Genomic DNA, 20,572 nt, shown 5'->3' with positions numbered 1-20,572 from the left:
CCCTTCAACCGCCCAAATACCAACATTCCAGACAAAATGTACCAGGGAAGTTAATCCAAATCACCATAGTAACAAACAAATCCAGCAACACAGCTCAGGTTGGAACACAGCTCATATGGTCATTTTAAGGCCTTGACTGCTATTAAAAGGACCATTCCATTTGAGTTACCAATTAAGACCTGGCTCAAAGAATCATTCAATTTGAGTTACCAATTAGAACCTGGCTCAAAGAACCATTCAATTTGAGTTACCAATTAGAACCTGGCTCAAAGAACCATTCAATTTGAGTTACCAATTAGGACCTGGATGAAAGAACCATTCAATTTGAGTTACTAATTAGGACCTGACACAAAGAACCATTCAAATACAGTTACCAGTTAGGACCTGGCTCAAAGAACCATTCAATTTGAGTTACCAATTAGAACCTGGCTCAAAGAACCATTCAATTTGAGTTACCAATTAGAACCTGGCTCAAAGAACCATTCAATTTGAGATATCATTAGAACCTGGCAAAAAAATAGAAAATCCAATTCATTATAAAACCCATTGCATTATACTGTACGGCAGTGCAGTCTGGGGGCCATCAGTTTGTGAAATCAGCTCATAAACAGTAACCCCAACTCATACTGTTTCAAAGGCATAAACAGACAGGAGATGAACACTGAAACACATGTTCAACTAGTCCTGAAGCTCCACACACACTTACACACTAACATGAATGTAGCCAGCAGACAAACTCAGGACTACCGTGCTCTTCCCCTGAGAATTCGACCCACACTAATCAACAAACAAAAAGAAAGCTACTGAAATTATAGAACAGAAAAGTTTCATTTAAAATGAAAGGAAGTGAGAGAGAGAGAGAGAGAGAGAGAGAGAGAGAGAGAGAGAGTAAGTGGTTATGTTTATATAACAGAGGTGTGTCTCTTGAGTACACTCACAAGTGATATGGTGATTCATCAACAAAACTGTCTTTCCCAAAAGGTCATGTATATGTTTGGACATATAATTAAACATTCTGCTAATGACTGATCACAGGATTCATTAGTCCCAACACACACAGACACACACACACACACACACACACACACACACACACACACACACACACTCACACACCTATCTATGCACATGCATCTCTTAGTACATTTCTAACTAAGTGAGCAAGGTATGTGTGTGTGTGTGTGTGTGTGTGTGTGTGTGTGTGTGTGTGTGTGTGTGTGTGTGTGTGTGTGTGTGTGTGTGTGTGTGTGTGTAAATTAGGGCTGTTTTGAATACCATTACTAAATCAATGGCTGGCTATATTTCAGGCTCTGGAGTTTTGGCACTAATGAAAAGATATCCAGACCAGGGCTGGCTATATTTCTAACAACATCACATTTAAAAGCCACAACAGAAGGTGTAACAGTATAATGTTCTGATATTTCTGTAACAAATACATCAGAAATCTGTCACGTTACAGCCCCGGACTCAGGGCCGGAGTGGGCCACTTTTTCAGCCCGGTAGTTTCATGCGCAAATCCGGCCCAAAATTATTTTTCCATCCCAATCGGCCCAAACTAGAGATTGACATGAGCCGGCCATCGGGAATCCTCCCGAATCTCCCGATTAGCCACTCCGGCTCTAACCGGACTCCTCCGTTTTGGGCGTGTTTACGTTGTCTATGTCATGTCATCTGCGTCTGTGTATCTCCGTGGGTGCGGTTGTGTCTGAGTGTATATTGGTCTCACCTGTGGCTCGTCTCGTAATCACTCGGGGCTTATGTGGTTCGTCTATTTAACGTGCGTTCGCGCAGTGTCCCGTGCTGGGTGTGGTTAAGGGAGCGTGTTTGTGTTTGACTGAGGTATTTAATCATGTATAAGTGTGAGGGTGTGTTTGTGTGTGGATTAGTGACTGAGGTCTTTAATCGAGTGGGAGTGTGAGTGCGTGTGTGTATGTGACTGAGGTCTTTAATCAAGTGTGAGTGCGTGTGTGTATGTGACTGAGGTCTTTAATCGAGTGTGAGTGTGTGTGTGTATGTGACTGAGGTCTTTAATCGAGTGTGAGTGTGTGTGTGTATGTGACAGGTCTTTAATCGAGTGTGAGTGTGTGTATGTGACTGAGGTCTTTAATCGAGTGTGAGTGTGAGTGTGTGTATGTGACTGAGGTCTTTAATCGAGTGTGAGTGTGTGTATGTGACTGAGGTCTTTTGTGAGTGTGGGTTTGTGTGTGCGGGTGAGTGTGTACTTGTGTGTGTGAATGTGAGGTCTTTAATCGAGTGTGAGTGTATTGAGGTCTTTAATCATGCGTGCATATGTGCATGTGTGTGAGTGGTTTAGGTCTTTAATTGTGTGTGGTGTGACAGTGTGTGTGTAGTTGAGGTGTTTAATCGTGTGTGAGTGAGTGGTTGATTATGTGTTTTTAATTATGTGTGTGCATATCATTTAATTGTGTGTGTGGGTGAGTAGCTGAGGATGTGTGAGGTCTTTAATTGTGTGTGAGTGAGGTCTTTAATCATGTTTGTGTGAGAGGTGTGTGTACAAATCAGATCTTTAAAAGTATGTGTGTGAGGTCTTGAATTGTGTGAGGTCTTTAACTGTGTGTGAGGTCTTTAACCGTGTGTCTGAGGTCTTTAATTGTGTGAGGTCTTTAACCGTGTGTGAGAGGTCTTTACCTGTGTATGTGAGGTCTTTAATCAAAGTCAGCACCTGTCCCTAGCTGTCCTCTACTCATCACCTAGCAGCTCGAGACATTTACACACTCCACCACCTCACAGCAAATGGAGCGTGTGTGTGTGATAATAACTATTGGAATCTGGATTACTGTGTGACTGGGCTTGTGTGTGTATGAATGTATATTCTCTCTCTCTCTCTCTCTCTCTCTCACACACACACACACACACACACACACACAGAACAGCATAAAGCTGAGCACATGAGCAGAAGACACTGATTATACATCATGTTCTGTATTAATATTCCTCTGTTCAACAAATATACTCACTCTATACTAATATTCCTCTGTTCAACAGATATACTCTCTCTGTGCTGTGTCAGTATATGTATATAATATAAAAATGATATATATTAAAGCCCTGCATATATATATGCACACACACACACACACAATCTTTTCTGCACTGCCTGTGTCCTGATAGGGGCCCTCTGAGTCAGCAGAGAGAACACATCGACAGTTTGCTTGTCGTCACATTAAGGCTCAATTTAAGTCATAAATCAGTATAAATATCATGTTCACTCCTCAATCACCTTGTGCAGCACCATCGTACCACTGTTAAAAGAACGTGGTTCATCGGCAGAGATTCGGCCATTCCAGAATAGAGTTCATTTACTCCAGGGTGAGACGGGGGGTGAGATGAAGGGTGAGATGTTGGCAGCCACCTTCACACCCCCCTCTCACAGCCTGACCATCCGCTTGTGATTGGGCACACTGGGGATCAGCAACGAGACTTTCACTCTTCATTCATTTGCTCTTCTGACCTATCTCACAGCTTGAGCTGTTTATCCTAACGCACCTGCCATGTATCTCCCTCTGTCTCATTCTCTCTCTCTCTGATCCTCACTCCCTCCTCATTTTCTATCCCTCCAACTCATTCAATTTCCTGTCTCACTCCTGCTTCTCTCTCTTTCTCCTCTCTCTCATCCCTCTATCACTCAATCTATTTTTATTCTCTCATTCTACCTCCTTCTGTTTGATTCTCTCTCTACACTCTGTATCTCTCCATCCCTCTTCTCATCTCTCCCTTTGTTCTCTCATTCTCTATTATCTGTGTCTCTATTCATTTGTTATCTCTCTCTCTCTCTCTCTCTCTCTCTCACCCTGGATTCTATAGTGTTCCTTCTATCATCCGTTCAACTCTTTCTGCTCCATTAAGTATTTTTAATGATACTGTAATGTTATTTGAATACCAACACCAACACACCATCTCAGAAATCCCTGCATGACTGTACCATTAGGAATGCAGCACTTCACGAGATTGGACCAGCACCATCACAGACATGGTGAGATCCACCTGGAGATTCTCATTAGACCATAATCTCACTGCATGTTGCCTCTGCTCACAGAGAGGATGAGGGCAATTTTCTCTCTGTGCAGCCCGTGAGGGGTGGGGCATCGTGAGGGGCGGGGCATCGTGAAGGGCAGGGCATCATGAAGGGCGGGGCATCGCAAGGGGTGGGACAGCTCTTCTGTCCATCACTGACTGTCTCATGGAGCTCTGTCCCCAAGAGGCTGAAAAACACACATCACAAATGTGATCCTCTGGGGTCTGTTGTCCCTGCTCACCCAGTGTGTGTGTGTGTGTGTGTGTGTGTGTGTGTGTGTGTGTGTATGTGTGTGCGTGTGTGTGTTTGTGTGTTTGCGTGTGTGTGTGTGTCTGTCTGTGTTTGTGTGTTTGCGTGCGTGTGTGTGTGTGTGTGTGTGTTTGTGTGTGTGTGTGTGTGTGTTTGCGTGTGTGTGTGTGTGTGTGTGTGTGTGTGTGTGTGTGTACACCCTCGTACACAGCTCCCAGCTCTGACCACAGAGCAGCTTTTCCACAGCAGGAGTCTCTCTCATCTTTATCAGCACAATAAAACGAGCCTGATTTACAGTGGGGTGACTCCATTCACTGCAACAGGACCGGTTCTGCAGATCTGATTACAGACAACATGGCCCTTCTGGGGCCGAAGGGCCAGCAATACTCTTCTATTACCATCACCATCACACTTGGTGTCCGGGCAACGGCGGAACTCTCTTGTCTCGTGTAGTTGGTGTTAGTCTCATGCAAGCTATGCGATGTAAGACACAGACGAGCATTATTTGAGTCCGTTCCTGAGTTCATAAAGTTCTCTCTCTCTCTCTCTCTCTCTCTCTCTCTCTCTCTCTCTCTCTCTCTCTCTCTCTCTTTCTCTCTCTCACCACCATTTAAATGCATGAATACAATAAATCTGACTGATTCTGAATAGGTCTGCTCATGAGAGAAAACTGGTACGCTTGTTTCTGTACAGTGAGAGAGAATGAGAAATAAAAGAGAGAGAATGACATGAGGTACTTCACAAAATAACCTGTTCATGGCTTTCGTTCATGGCTTCTGTTATACACAGTATCTTATAAAAACGAGAACACACCTCACTTCTTTGTAAATATTTTATTATGTCTTCATGGGGCAGCATTGTAGAAATGAAACTCGAAAATAACTTGGAGTAGTGAGTGCTCAGCTTGTATAGCAGTATAGATTTACGCTCCTCTGAAACGAGTTCAACACACAGCCGGTAATGTCCAAATAGCTGGAAACAAAAGTGAGTACACCTCACAGTGAACACTATTGTACACGTTCACTGTAAGGTGTACTCACTTTTTGGGTACATTTACCATGTTATATCCAAGTTTCATCTCTATAGTGTTGTCCAATGAAAAGACATAATATATTTACCGAAAGGTGTCCTCACTTATTGTGAGTGTGTGGTGTGTGTGTGTGTGTGTGTGTGTGTGTGTGTGTGTGTGTGTGTGTGTGTGTGTGTGTGTGTGTGTGTATATATATATATATATATATACACACACGGTATACAAGGTCACAATGTCACTCTGTACATCACACCAACAGGAATATAGTGAGTATATAGTGAGTGGGAATACCCACTATTTCACTATTTCACTGAGTAGCAGAGAACTGGTAATAGACAGTCAGGAGCTTACGAAAGAGTCTGGCTGACATCTCTCAACACATTACTGGATAATTCCCAAGAACACAGTAACCTCTCTCTCACATTACCAGAACCCAAACTGCTGTCTCCTCACTGCAGGATCCAGACACGTGTCATCTGTCCTGGGATCATCTCCTGGTCTGGGGGTGTGCTCAGTTGTAACACCTAACATTTGAGACCAACGTGTTAGACAGCACTGCTCACCAAGCTCAAAGGTTTATTAGCTATCCTGCTATTAACCGAGGCTAATCAAATATAGTATCATGCTAATCCCATAATGTAGCAAACACAAAATCATTACTGATGAAACTTAAATTGCAAACAAAAAGCTAATCGTGCATATTTATGACAGGTAAAACATAATATGCTAAATATGAAAGATCAATTAGAATATTATACATATGAAAATTCCTTTGCCGCTTGTTTCTGCACTTCCATCTGCCATGTTCAAATGATGCATTGCATCATGGGATTGCCTCCACTTTTGAGGAAGCATTCAAAGCTCTCTTAATATTCCGAATGAAGTTCTTCGGTTTGCAGCGTAGTTCAGGCATCTCAGAACAGAGACCGCCCCCTCGTCAGGGGAGTGCACTCGTCGACGTGAAACGGCGTTTATTCACGAGGTGCGGAGACAGACGCTCACGCTCTGAGCGAGAACAGAACCAAGGTTGCGTCTGCCAGCTGCACCAGGTTTGAAGACGCTGGCGTTGTGCAGAGCCCAGGAAGCCCAGAGAAGCATCTCGGAGCTCAGCTGCGCGATGGTTCAGGGGGGTGTTTAGCCGTTTGGTTGTCTGTTTCAGTCTCTTGTACGTTGTAAAAAAAAGATTTTTTTTTACAAATATTTTTACTCCCAGTTTGTGTGTGGGGTGAGCAGATCTGTGAAGAACTTCTTCATGAGACGTTACAAGTTCATTGGGTGTCTGGGTACAGAGATTGTACAGAGCTTGTATACTTCTGAGTTTATGGTATTATGTTTTGGGGTTTGTCCTGTTTCTGTAATAAAATGGAGCTTGTAAATGTTACTGTTTACTGTCTGATCTATGACTTTTTTTTAATGTAGGAGTATTTCACTCGAGTGCATTAATAATGATGTTTCGGCTGGGCAGTAGTGTAGTGGGTTTAGATTGATCAGTCGTGGGTTGATGTTTCAGTAAGGTAGGTCTGGGAGGAGAAAGATGAGGTTTTGCAGGTGTACACAGAGCACATTAACATCTGTGTGGACAATACCCACCAAGAGAGTGTGGTGCTTCCCCAGTAACACGCCCTGGGCCACCAGTGACTTAGAGGAGATACTGAATAAGAAGAGTACCTTCAAGGACGGAGACAGGGATGGGAAGAGGGATGGGGACAGGAACGGGGACGAGGACTGGGATGGGGACGAGGATGGGGACGAGGACAGGGACAGGAGGAACCTATTGAGGACTGAACAGAAAGAGCTGAAAGTGAGGCTGAAGGACATCAAGGAGGCAAAAAGAGGCCCAACAGGCTTCAGCAGAACAACGTGTGGGCTGTGTGGTCAGGAATGAAGAACGTGGGCTTCAGGGTGAAAGGAGATCAGGACTGATGAGTTGAGCATTTTCTTCAAAAGGATCAGCCCAGGAGGATCAGCCCTGGAGCATCAGTCGGGAGGATCAATCCGGAGGATCAGCTCGGGAGGATCAGCCCGGGAGGATCAGCCCGGGAGCATCAGCTCGGGAGGATCAGCCCGGGAGCATCAGTCCAGGAGGATCAATCCAGAGGATCAGCCCGGGAGGATCAGCCCGGGAGTATCAGCCCAGGAGTATCAGCTCGGGAGTATCAGCCCAGGAGGATCAGCCCTGGAGCATCAGTCCGGGAGGATCAATCCGGAGGATCAGCTCGGGAGTATCAGCCCGGGAGCATCAGCCAGGGAGTATCAGCTCGGGAGTATCAGCCCGGGAGTATCAGCCCGGGAGTATCAGCCTGGGAGGATCAGCCCAGGAGGATCAACTCTCGCTGTTCCTGTCGTTGTGTGTGGTGTGGTGTTCCAGAATTCAGTGGGATCTACAGAAAACAAACAGTGATCTGCTGCAACAGTATTCTTCCGTTTAGTCGGAGTGTGAAGTTAGAGTCCTCCACTCAGTAAGATCTGGTGAACAATACATACTGGGCTTGCACACACACATGTGCTACATTAACTGTTTAACTGGCAATTTATTTACAAGTCATAAACAGCAAAAATAGCCAATATCTCAGCTAAAACAGCAGCATATTGATGTCTTTAGTACACAATGCTTTTCATATTAATCATGATCATCATTATTTCATGATCATGATCAGACAGACATTTTTGTCAAAGAACAAGCTTCACTGGTCTTCATCACCTCTGGCTGATCAAGTCAGAGTGACACCGTATAATGACTGCAGAGCCCCTCAGATTACTAATGACCAATGTCAAGGACACCAATCTCTTTACAATCCTCCATCTCTTTATTATACCTGCCATTGAGCACATCCTTGAAAGGTAGATATGCAGGTGTTCATCACATGGGGAGAGCCCTGGGAGAGGCTGGTGACCCTGGACCTGCGGGCCTGCCCGGTTCTGCTGGTCCGAGCAGCAGGTCCAGATCTGAAGGTATCTCACTTTCTCAGATTTACATGTGCAGAATAAGAACAAAAACACTGAATTTACTCAAATATTTCTCAGTGTTTCCTCCTTGTGAATGTAGTGTAATTCTTTGCACTATAATGTGGACTTACAGCTGACTCTGAACTAAATTATTCAGGAATTATGATTTAACTATAATAGTGATTAAGCTCTTCATGTGCATTTAGATGTTTCTTTTTGGTAAATGTATATTTAGTTAATACGAATGAAACATTGTAAATTAGATTTATTATTGTTAGGGTTAGATTTATTATAGAGTTAGATTTATTCTAGGAGTAGGTTTAGATTTGAATACAGTTTGGGTTCATTTTATAATAGTTTTCTTGTGTGGGTGGGTCATTTTGGACTGAGGACGTGAAAACAACTTGATCTTTACACTGCATGTTTAGACTCATGATGTCCACAGTATACAAGTTTACATTTAAAAGCAGGCATTGGCAGAAAGAGAAGAATTTCTCTCTCTCTATCCCTCTCTCCCTCTCTCTCTCTCTGTCACTGTCTCTGTTGCTTTCTGTGTGTCAAATTCAAATTGCTTTATTTGCATAAATTGTAATTAACAACTGTTGCCAATGTGATGAGCAGACTTTTTAACATTTAAAGTGGTAAAAGTCTCTCACTTTCACTCTCTCTCTCTCTCTCTCTCTCTCTCTCTCTCTCTCTCTCTCTCTCTCTCTCTCTCTCTCTCTCTCTCTCTCTCTCTCTCTCTCTCTCTAGTGGTCTAAAAAGAGAAATGCCAAAACTGATTTATGGATTGTTTACAACAGATAAAGTTACTCTCAAAAGCTCAGAATGAATATATAAGAAAAGGAAAAAAGGATGCATGTGTACACACACACACACACACACACACACACACACACACACACACACACACACACACACACACACACACACACACACACACACAGAGAGAGCTTACTGTTTAATAATAACACAACTCTAATATAGCAGTGAGGAGGAGAACTTAGCATGTGGGTTAGTTTAAGCTGGAATTCATACATTATTCAGATGAGACACAAACATTAGTTACCTGAACTAAGGGCAGCTGCAGCACCTCAACATGTCTGTCTGTCTGTCTGTCTGTCTGCCTGCATGCCTGCCTGTCTGTATTCCTATTTGCCTGTCTTGGCATCCAGCTATAGTCTTCCTGCTGAACAATACTTATAGCAAGATAATGCAACACTTCACAGACCTGAATGAACAGACCAACATACACTTAGAACACAACAATCCTAATTCTAGCTTTTAATTCTTAATTAGATCAAACTTTATTTTCAATAAATGTATTGTCAATTCTGGGAGAGAGAGGAGTGTAGTAGAGACACAATGTGTATTATCTGTGACGGCACTTCAATGTTTGTAGAGAGGGAAAAGTACAGATTGAGTCTCTACTCTACTGGTTTACTCATCATTATATCATGGCATTACTGGTTTAACACAGTGGTGCCAGGTAAACATAATGGCATTACTGGCATAAGGAGGGCTGGACTGGTGAGAGGAAAGAGCAGAGGCTAACCCTAAGAGCAGAGACTAACCATAAGAGCAGAGACTAACCATAAGAGCAGAGGCTAACCATAAGAGCAGAGACTAACCATAAGAGCAGAGACTAACCATAAGAGCAGAGGCTAACCATAAGAGCAGAGACTAACCATAAGAGCAGAGACTAACCATAAGAGCAGAGGCTAACCATAAGAGCAGAGACTAACCATAAGAGCAGAGACTAACCATAAGAGCAGAGACTAACCATAAGAGCAGAGGCTAACCATAAGAGCAGAGGCTAACCATAAGAGCAGAGACTAACCATAAGAGCAGAGACTAACCATAAGAGCAGAGGCTAACCATAAGAGCAGAGACTAACCATAAGAGCAGAGGCTAACCATAAGAGCAGAGGCTAACCATAAGAGCAGAGACTAACCATAAGAGCAGAGACTAACCATAAGAGCAGAGGCTAACCATAAGAGCAGAGGCTAACCATAAGAGCAGAGGCTAACCATAAGAGCAGAGGCTAACCATAAGAGCAGAGGCTAAACATAAGAGCAGAGGCTAACCATAAGAGCAGAGGCTAATCATAAGAGCAGAGGCTAACCCTAAGAGCAGAGACTAACCCTAATATGGGTGTGAGCCCTTAATTCCCTGTGTGGGTATGTGCCCTTAAATTATAGCCCTGAGGAAGCTGGCAGTCTGCATTTTAACTTCTTTTCAGTCAAATCAACAAAGCACACATCCCCATGTTACATTTATACTATAGCCACCAGTTACTGTACATATGCACTGGTGCTGTGTCTAATGTTACTCCAGGCATTAAATATCTATACTGTGTTGCCATAAACAAAACACACCACACACAGCTTTACTAACTGTAAACACGTCTGAGCACAAACACCTGCTGTAGTCTATTATTTTGCTTGTTTTAGAAATACCGGCTCCACACACAGAATGAGAGACGCTTCTCGCACACGCGTCGTATCCCGAGGCTGGTCTCCTCACACCTCTCTCCCTCACAGGAGGGCGTTGGGGCAGCCGTGTGTCAGAAACACAGCCATCCGTTATGATTATGAGGGGCCTGGAGGTGGAAGTGGTGACTGGTGCTCTGCCTTAATGGAATTACTCAGCTGTGTAATCTAGTCAGGCAGCCGCGGGGTCAACCCCACCATCCTTCTCTCAGGACCCGCATTTACCTTTATTTAGAAATATCACCTGACAGGTGTGTGCAGTAAGTGCCCACACGCATACATTACAGTCACGCATCACACTGTGCTGATGCCGGAGAGAACAGCGGCCAACTAACTGCACACATCAGTCACTAAGATATCAACAATTACAGAAGCGCTTTGCTCAGTCTACCTAAAGTTCACCAAGCTCAGTCACGATCAAGTGCTCATCTTTTAACATCTTCATGCAACAGTTCCAATCAGTTACAGCCAGATACAGGTCCAGTTATGGCCTTATACAGATCCAGTTACAGCCTGATACAGGTCCAATTATGGCCAGATACAGGTCCACTCAGTTACGGCCTGATACAGGTCCAGTTACAGCCTGATACAGGTCCAATCAGTTACAGCCTGATACAGGTCCTATTAAAGCCTGATACAGGTCCAGTTACAGCCTGATACAGGTCCAGTTACAGCCTGATACAGGTCCAGTTACATCCTGATATTGGTCCAGTTACAGCCGCACACAGATCCAGTTACAGCCTGATACAGGTCGTTACAGCCTGATACAGATCCAATCAGTTACGCCCTTTACAGGTCCAGTTACAGCTTTATATAGGTCCAATTACAGCCTGATACAGGTCTAGTTACGGCCTGATACAGGTCCAATGATTTACGGCCTGATACAGGTCCAGTTACAGCCTGATACAGGTCCAGTTACGGCCTGATACAGATCCAATCAGTTACGCCCTTTACAGGTCCAGTTACAGCTTTATATAGGTCCAGTTACAGCCTGATACAGGTCTAGTTACGGCCTGATATTGGTGCAGTTACAGCCGCATACAGATCCAGTTACAGCCTGATACAGGTCCAGTTACGGCCTGATACAGATCCAATCAGTTACGTCCTTTACAGGTCCAGTTACAGCTTTATATAGGTCCAGTTACAGCCTGATACAGATCCAGTTACAGCCTGATACAGGTCTAGTTACAGCCTTATACAGGTCCAGTTACAGCCTGATACAGGTCCAATCAGTTACGGCCTGATGCAGGTCCAGTTACAGCCTTATACAGATCCAGTTACAGCCTGATACAGGTCCAGTTACAGCCTGATACAGGTCCAGTTACAGCCTGATATTGGTCCAGTTACAGCCTGATATAGGTCCAGTTACAGCCTGATACAGGTCCAGTTACAGCCTGATATTGGTCCAGTTACAGCCTGATACAGATCCAGTTACAGCCTGATACAGGTCCAGTTACAGCCTGATATTGGTCCAGTTACAGCCTGATACAGGTCCAGTTACAGCGTTATACAGATCCAGTTAAAGCCTGATGCAGGTCCAGTTACAGACTAATATTGGTCCAGTTACGGCCTGATACAGGTCCAATATATCGAGTCCTTGCGACAATTACTGGTACTGTTCTTCCTGAATGGCTGGGCAGACAGAATTATAAAGACATCCTGGTGAATTAGCTGAATGGTGGTTTTGGAGACGCAGTGATGCCGTTTTCCTGTAGCTCTGCAATGGGGATTCTGGAGGATTTCTTTGTTTCTGGTGCCATTCTGCTCGTGTGGGGGCAAGATATATTTGGTCAATATACAAACACACATACTTATGTGTCATATATATATATATATATATATATATATATATATATATATATACACACACACATACTGTGTGTGTGTGTGTGTGTGTGTGTGTGTGTGCATGCGTATAGAGAGCTAGTAAAAATGAAAAACAGGATATTTAAGACAGATCCTTCATCTGCTGTGTGTGTGTGTGTGTGTGTGTGTGTGTGTGTGTGTTTAAGACAGATACAGTTAATCTGCTGTGCATCATCCATGCTTAGAACCACACAAATGTCCCGTTCCTCTGGAAACCTTGTGTACGACAGCGGAATTCAGGCCAGTTTGTGTGTGGTAAGAGGAGTGTGTGTGTGTGGGTTTATAATGAGCTTGGTGGAGCTGGGATGCCAGACACCAGTCTTAATTCAGCACAATGTTGGTAAGGGAAGGTATGGAGCTGATGACCCACGTGAAGCCCTTGTGAAGTTGCAGGGTTGTGGTTTCTTTAGTGAGAGGCCTCTGTAAAGTTTGAATAGTTTGGCACAGGATATTTGACATTGTATCTTAATCACAGTCCCCTCCATCATCCAATCATCTCCTTTATCACTCAATCACCTCCTTTATCACCCAATCACCTCCTTCATCACAGTCACCTCCTTTATCACCCAAAAACCTCCTTTATCACAGTCACCTCCTTTATCACCCAATCACCTCCTTTATCACAGTGACCTCCTTCTTCATCCAATCACCTCCTTCATCACAGTGACCTCCTTTATCACAGTCGTCTCCTTCATCACAGTCACCTCCTTTATCACAGTCGCCTCCTTTATCACAGTCACCTCCTTTATCACCCAATCACCTCCTTCTTCATCCAATCACCTCCTTCATCATCCAATCACCTCCTTTATCACCCAATCACCTCCTTTATCACAGTCATCTCCTTTATCACCCAATCACCTCCTTCTTCACCCAATCACCTCCTTCTTCATCCAATCACCTCCTTCATCATCCAATCACCTCCTTTATCACCCAATCACCTCCTTTATCCCAGTCATCTCCTTTATCACAGTCACCTCCTTTATCACCCAATCACCTCCTTTATCACCCAATCACCTCCTTCATTTGATCCTGCAATGCTGGAGTCCCACTTCACTCCCTCTGCTGTAACACAGAGCCTTTCATGTTCAAATGTGTGGGTGCCCTCTTGATGTCACACACACACACACACACACACACACACACACACACACACACACACAGACACACACACCACACACACACACACACACACACACACACACACACACACACACACACACACACACAACCAAGGTTCTAGCGGACTGTGTTACGTCATGTTAATGGACTACCTCTTGAGCTAAAGAACACTTTGATTAAACAAGGACGAGCTTCACAGATGTCACGTTGCCTTAAATAATACTGGTCAGAAATAATACAGCCTTGAGATAATACTGGTCTGGGAAGACCTCTCTGACACCATGACAACAATGACCCAAGACCATCACCTGCAGGTGTGGGGAAAATACTCCATAACGTGTTAGAAAGTTAGAAAGGGACACTAGTGCAACACACTACTCAACACACTACTGCTGGAGTGGTGTCATCAGCAATATGATGTACCACAAAACATGCAGAAAACACACACACACACACACACACACACACACACACACACACTGTAGTTCCTGTGTAGGTGTAGGTCGAATTGTGTATATACATACAGTATGGCCTTTGAAATGAGTCATAATTAATTTATGAAGTAAGAGGCTTTTTTTCATTTTCCTTTAATTTAATTTGCAGGTATTTTGTCCAATTGTTCAGGTGAGAAAAGGTCACACAAGGTCAGGCATTGTAGAAAAGTCACAGGGTCATAGGTGTTGTATAAGGGTCATAGGGTCATGGGTGTTTTGTAAAGGTCATAGGGTCATGGGTGCTGTGTATGGGTCACAAAGTCAATTATCTTATTTAAGGGTCATAGGGTCATGGGTGTTGTATAATGGTCACAAGCTTCACACACACATGCAAAATATATGCAATCAAGTTAGTTTTATGATAAAAACAAACTACCTTACAGTTATTGTTTCATTTCAAATTATGTGCGCTGGTGATTCAAAACATCTCAAATACTGACCGCAACTTCTTAAAAACTGGCCGCAAGTTCTTAAAGACTGAACTTAACATGTTAAAGACTGACCTGAACATATTAAAAACTGACCTGAACATCTTAAAGACTGCCCTGAACATATTAAAAACTGACCTGAACATCTTAAAGACTGACCGTAGCATAAAAAAGACTGACCTGAACATGTTAAAGACTGACCTGAACATCTTAAAGACTGACCTGAACATCTTAAAGACTGACCGTAACATATTAAAGACTGACCTGAACATATTAAAGACTGACCTGAACATATTAAAAACTGACCTGAACATGTTAAAGACTGACCGTAGCATATTAAAGACTGACCTGAACATGTTAAAGACTGACCTGAACATCTTAAAGACTGACCTGAACATCTTAAAGACTGACCTGAACATATTAAAGACTGACCTGAACATGTTAAAGACTGACCTGAACATATTAAAGACTGACCTGAACATATTAAAGACTGACTTTTCTACCCCCCTCAGGTTATAGCACTGCATTCATCAGCAGATACACTGATCCCCCAGTGTGAACTGTGCAGGGTTTACATGGATACGTACATGAAAGGCCTTGAGTAGCATTACAAGAAAATGTACAACCCATCAGCATGTTTGGTAAATTTGCATTTTTATCATTTCCACAGATTTATCCCCCTGACAGGAGTACCAGGGCAGCAGGGGGCTTTTATTCTGCTAGAATGATGTCATCATTATTGAGGTGTAAAATATACAACCGAGCACAAAAAATGTATTCATAAAGACTGAATAACTGGTAAGGAACAATATAGAATTGAAAGAGGCCTCCAAGCATTGAAATAAAGTTATTAATGTTCAGCATGTTTTTTGTAAGCCAAACTGAAAGGCACTTTTTTAAAACACTGCCATAATATCGCAGCCCTGTTCTGTATTTAACATTCTGCCTTTACATAAATGAAATGTCTTCTGTAACAAGTGTAGTCCACAGAGTGAATCTTTAAGCAAATAGCTCCAGCTAACCACAGTCTAGAGAGCTTGGAAATTAATTACATCACTTTACCACTTAATCATACAATGGATCATTAATTATTGTAATTGATTAAAATAGTATTTAAATTGGGGTTTAACCTGGTAAATTGTGTGATTGCCATCACTTTAGACCAATTGTATTTAATTGGTTGAATTTTAATCCTGACATGATCACAGGACACATACAAGAGTCTTTGAAGATCTCTTAATGGGGGTTGGTGGTTTTGAACATTAACCATTTAAACATGAAAATCCTGTTTTGCCTTGTGAAAAGCTCATTAGGGATATTTGATGTTTATTCAGCTGTAGCAATATGATGACAAGATAACGAGAATAACAGTATAAAAAATAATCACGAATCTCCGATGTGAGATTCATGCCCAAGCGGCCCTGTGACTAAAGATATTGGAAGAGCTTGAAATTCCTTTCTGTCGTTATGCACTCCATGCAGTTGAGTGTTTTGTCACATTCTCGTTTAAAGAAACGCAACATTCCCACTTCTTTAAAATTTACTGTCAGAGCTGAGACAGTGTAGTAGCACAGGAGAGAGTCAGAGTTGAGAGTGTAGTAACACAGGAGTCAGAGTTGAGAGTGTAGTAACACAGGAGGGAGTCAGAGTTGAGAATGTAGTAACACAGGAGAGAGTCAGAGCTGAGAGTGTAGTAACACAGGAGTCAGAGTTGAGAGTGTAGTAACACAGGAGGGAGTCCGAGGTCAGAGTGTAGTAAAACAGGAGGGAGTCAGAGTTGAGAGTGTAGTAACGCAGGAGAGAGTCAGAGCTGAGAGTGTAGTAACACTGGAGTCAGAGTTGAGAGTGCAGTAACACAGGAGAGAGTCAGAGCTGAGAGTGTAGTAACATAGGAGTCAGAGTTGAGAGTGTAGTAACACAGGAAGGAGTCCAAGCTCAGAGTGTAGTAACACAGGATGGAGTCAGAGTTGAGAGTGTAGTAACACAGGAGGGAGTCAGAGCTGAGAGTGTACTAGCACAGGAGGGAGTCAGAGCTGAGAGTGTAGTAACACAGGAGTCAGAGTTGAGAGTGTAGTAACACAGGAGGGAGTCAGAGCTGAGAGTGTACACAGGAGGGAGTCAGAGCTGAGAGTGTATAGCAACACATGAGAGGGTCAAAGTTGAGAGTGTAGTAACACATGAGGGAGTCAGAGCTGAGAGTGTAGTAACACAGGAGTCAGAGTTGAGAGTGTAGTAACACAGGAGGGAGTCAGAGTTGAGAGTGTAGTAACACATGAGAGGGTCAAAGTTGAGAGTGTAGTAACACAGGAGGGAGTCAGAGTTGAGAGTGTAGTAACCCAGGAGGGAGTCAGAGCTGAGAGTGTAGTAACACATGAGAGGGTCAAAGTTGAGAGTGTAGTAACACATGAAGGAGTCAGAGCTGAGAGTGTAGTAACACAGGAGTCAGAGTTGAGAGTGTAGTAACACAGGAGGGAGTCAGAGTTGAGAGTGTAGTAACACAGGAGGGAGTCAGAGCTGAGAGTGTAGTAACACATGAGAGGGTCAAAGTTGAGAGTGTAGTAACACATGAGGGAGTCAGAGCTGAGAGTGTAGTAACACAGGAGTCAGAGTTGAGAGTGTAGTAACACAGGAGGGAGTTAGAGCTGAGTGTAGTAACACAGGAGGGAGTCAGAGCTGAGAGTGTAGTAACACATGAGAGGGTCAAAGTTGAGAGTGTAGTAACACATGAAGGAGTCAGAGCTGAGAGTGTAGTAACACAGGAGTCAGAGTTGAGAGTGTAGTAACACAGGAGGGAGTCAGAGTTGAGAGTGTAGTAACACAGGAGGGAGTCAGAGCTGAGAGTGTAGTAACACATGAGAGGGTCAAAGTTGAGAGTGTAGTAACACATGAGGGAGTCAGAGCTGAGAGTGTAGTAACACAGGAGTCAGAGTTGAGAGTGTAGTAACACAGGAGGGAGTTAGAGCTGAGTGTAGTAACACAGGAGGGAGTTAGAGTTGAGAGTGTAGTAACACAGGAGGGAGTCAGAGCTGAGAGTGTAGTAACACATGAGAGGGTCAAGGTTGAGAGTGTAGTAACACAGGAGGGAATCAGAGGAAAAAGCTCAGAGTGGAGGGCAATGCGAAGTCTACAATCACACTAGCTCACCAAAGATAGATGTTATATAGTGTCAAACCATCATTTTATTCCTTTAGAAAACACATGCAAACACACACACACGTGCATACACACACTTTTAGTTAGTCTCATTATTCTCATATTACTTTTAAAAATGAAAACCAATACTCAGAAAATAAGTGTAACCTCTAACTTGTGGGTCAGACTCATACAGAGTCGCTGATTATGACCCTATTATTTACATAAGACACCGTCACAAATAGCCATCATGATTATGCACACACACACAAAGGCACACTCACACAAACACACACACATACACACCCCTGTAGAGCTATAATCAAGAAGATAGACACTAGGTCCTCACACACCCGACACACTCGGCATGTCTCTTAATTGCATGCACACACACAATACTCCACCCACAGCTCCACCCCCGTGTGTGTACCGTGACATTTAATTAAGCCCATCCTACTGCATGCATATGGGAGAGTCAGCTACACTGCTTATGATGTATAAACTACACAAAGCTTCCCGAAATATCTCCTCAGAAAAAACCCCAAGCATGCTGTGCTACTGGTGACACAGGCAGAGGTTAAAGGACTGTACAATCAGATTAGATTAGAAGACAGTGCAATCAGATTAGATTCACGGATTGTACAGTCGGTATGCCGTCTATATAGAGAGCCTTTCTGCTTGTCGCTTGCACATGGACGTCTCACCTCTGCCATCATAACAGTGTTCCCCGTTTGACAGATTTCACTATAACTCTACACAGTGCCACACAGACATCATTTCATCCCGTAGCCGAGGCCCTGGAAAAGAATTAAAGGACCTTCTCAGTAGACTCATCCTACTAGCACGTTCTCCTCTTTCACGCTCCTACTGACCGTTTAATCAGCTGTCTGTTCAAAGGAGAAGTCATCAAGCGACAATAGCGTTCCAGCGCCATTCAATCCCGCGCGTACTTTCGGGCCGCAAATGCACGTTGATGCTGGAATGCCTCAGTGCTAACGGCGCGGGCGCTCGCGTGCGGGCGCTCTGGACGCTCCGAGCGCTCCGAGCTCCTGCCTTTGTGCTCCGGCTTCAATTTGCGTGTGATGAAGACGTCCGGCCCATGAGGAATCCATCCGGAACTGTCGCACCGGCATCTCCGGCCTAATGAAAGGCGCGGAATCAATAGCAGGGGGATTTATGCGCTCAAAATCAAACGGGCCTTTGTCGGGCCGAAGGAGAGAACATCTCAGCCTGAATCGGACACTAATGGTGCCATTTTAAAAGGGGAAACACAATGATCTGTGCAGAAAGGGATGGTGTGTGTCAATCTGTGGGAGAGGCGGGTGTGAGGATTGCAAAGTGCTTACAGCTGCAAGAGCGTATAGAGAGTAAAGCAATCAGCAACCACTCCATCCTCTGGCCCGAGTTTCAGCGGAACTTTAACATATTCCCCAGAACACATAACAGCTTCAGTTTATGGATATTTTTGGGATGTCTTACATCAATGGCCGGCTTCAGATCACAGGACAGCATCTCAGTGGATCGGAAGTCAGGACTCGGCTGTCCTCAAACACTGAAGATCTTCTGGTCGAGTCACTTTGTTGTAGATTAGCTCTTGCGTCTAAGATTAACCTCTCACTGCACACCACCCTTGTGTTTCATACCGTCAAGTTCACAGCTGTGATGGGTGACTGTGCAGCTGAATCAGAGGCATGAAGGAGTTCTGTGGAGACTGTGGAGGAAACCCACCCCCCGAGCAGTAGTGCTGTACCTGACTGTGGTCTGATCTACCTGAATGTGATCTACATGACTGTACTCTTATCTACATGTGGTCTGATTTACATGAATATGGTCTGATAAAGACGTATGACTACAGAAAACCTCCAAAATGTCTTTTGATTAGGTCATCATGCACCACATTACACAAACTGTAATAGGACATTGTGTTGTAATAAGAAAGTGTGTTGTAATAGGACAGTGTCTAGTAATAGGACATTGTGTTCTAATAGGACAGTGGTGTTGTAATAGCACAGTGTTGTAATGGGACAGTGTGTTGTAATGGGACAGTGTCTAGTAATAGGACATTGTGTTCTAATATGACAGTGGTGTTGTAATAGCACAGTGTTGTAATGGAACAGTGTGTTGTAATGGGGCAATGTGTTGTAATGGGACAATGTCTAGTAATAGGACAATGTGTTGTAATGGGACAGTGTGTTGTAATGGGACAGTGTCTAGTAATAGGACATTGTGTTGTAATGGGACATTGGTGTTGTAATAGCACAGTGTTGTAATGGAACAGTGTGTTGTAATGGGACAATGTGTTGTAATGGGACAATGTCTAGCAGGGCTCTCAACTCTCACGCATTGAGCGTGTGACACACGCATTTGACCGTCTTCACACGCTCACACGCCACACTTCCGATTTCACTCGGCGAGAAAAAAAAAATCTAGTTTATTTACCTCCGATCCATATCTATGTCGCCCTCCACTGGCGATCGATCGCGATATACAAACCCCCCCCCCCCCCCCCCCCGATCAACAACTTACGTTCGCCACCCCCCCCAATCCCCCCCCCCCCCCCCCCGCTCAACAATTAACGTTCGCCACCCCCCCGTCAACAACTCTCACACTCTGACATGAATCCAAAACTTGAAAGCCCTGATGTCTAGTAATAGGACAATGTGTTGTAATGGGACAGTGTCTAGTAATAGGACATTGTGTTGTAATGGGACAGTGTGTTGTAATGGGACAGTGTCTAGTAATAGGACATTGTGTTGTAATGGGACAGTGTGTTGTAATGG

This window comes from Brachyhypopomus gauderio, chromosome 1 (assembly GCF_052324685.1).
Source record: "Brachyhypopomus gauderio isolate BG-103 chromosome 1, BGAUD_0.2, whole genome shotgun sequence".
NCBI lineage: Eukaryota > Metazoa > Chordata > Actinopteri > Gymnotiformes > Hypopomidae > Brachyhypopomus > Brachyhypopomus gauderio.
Note: the sequence above shows the minus strand (reverse complement) of the source record.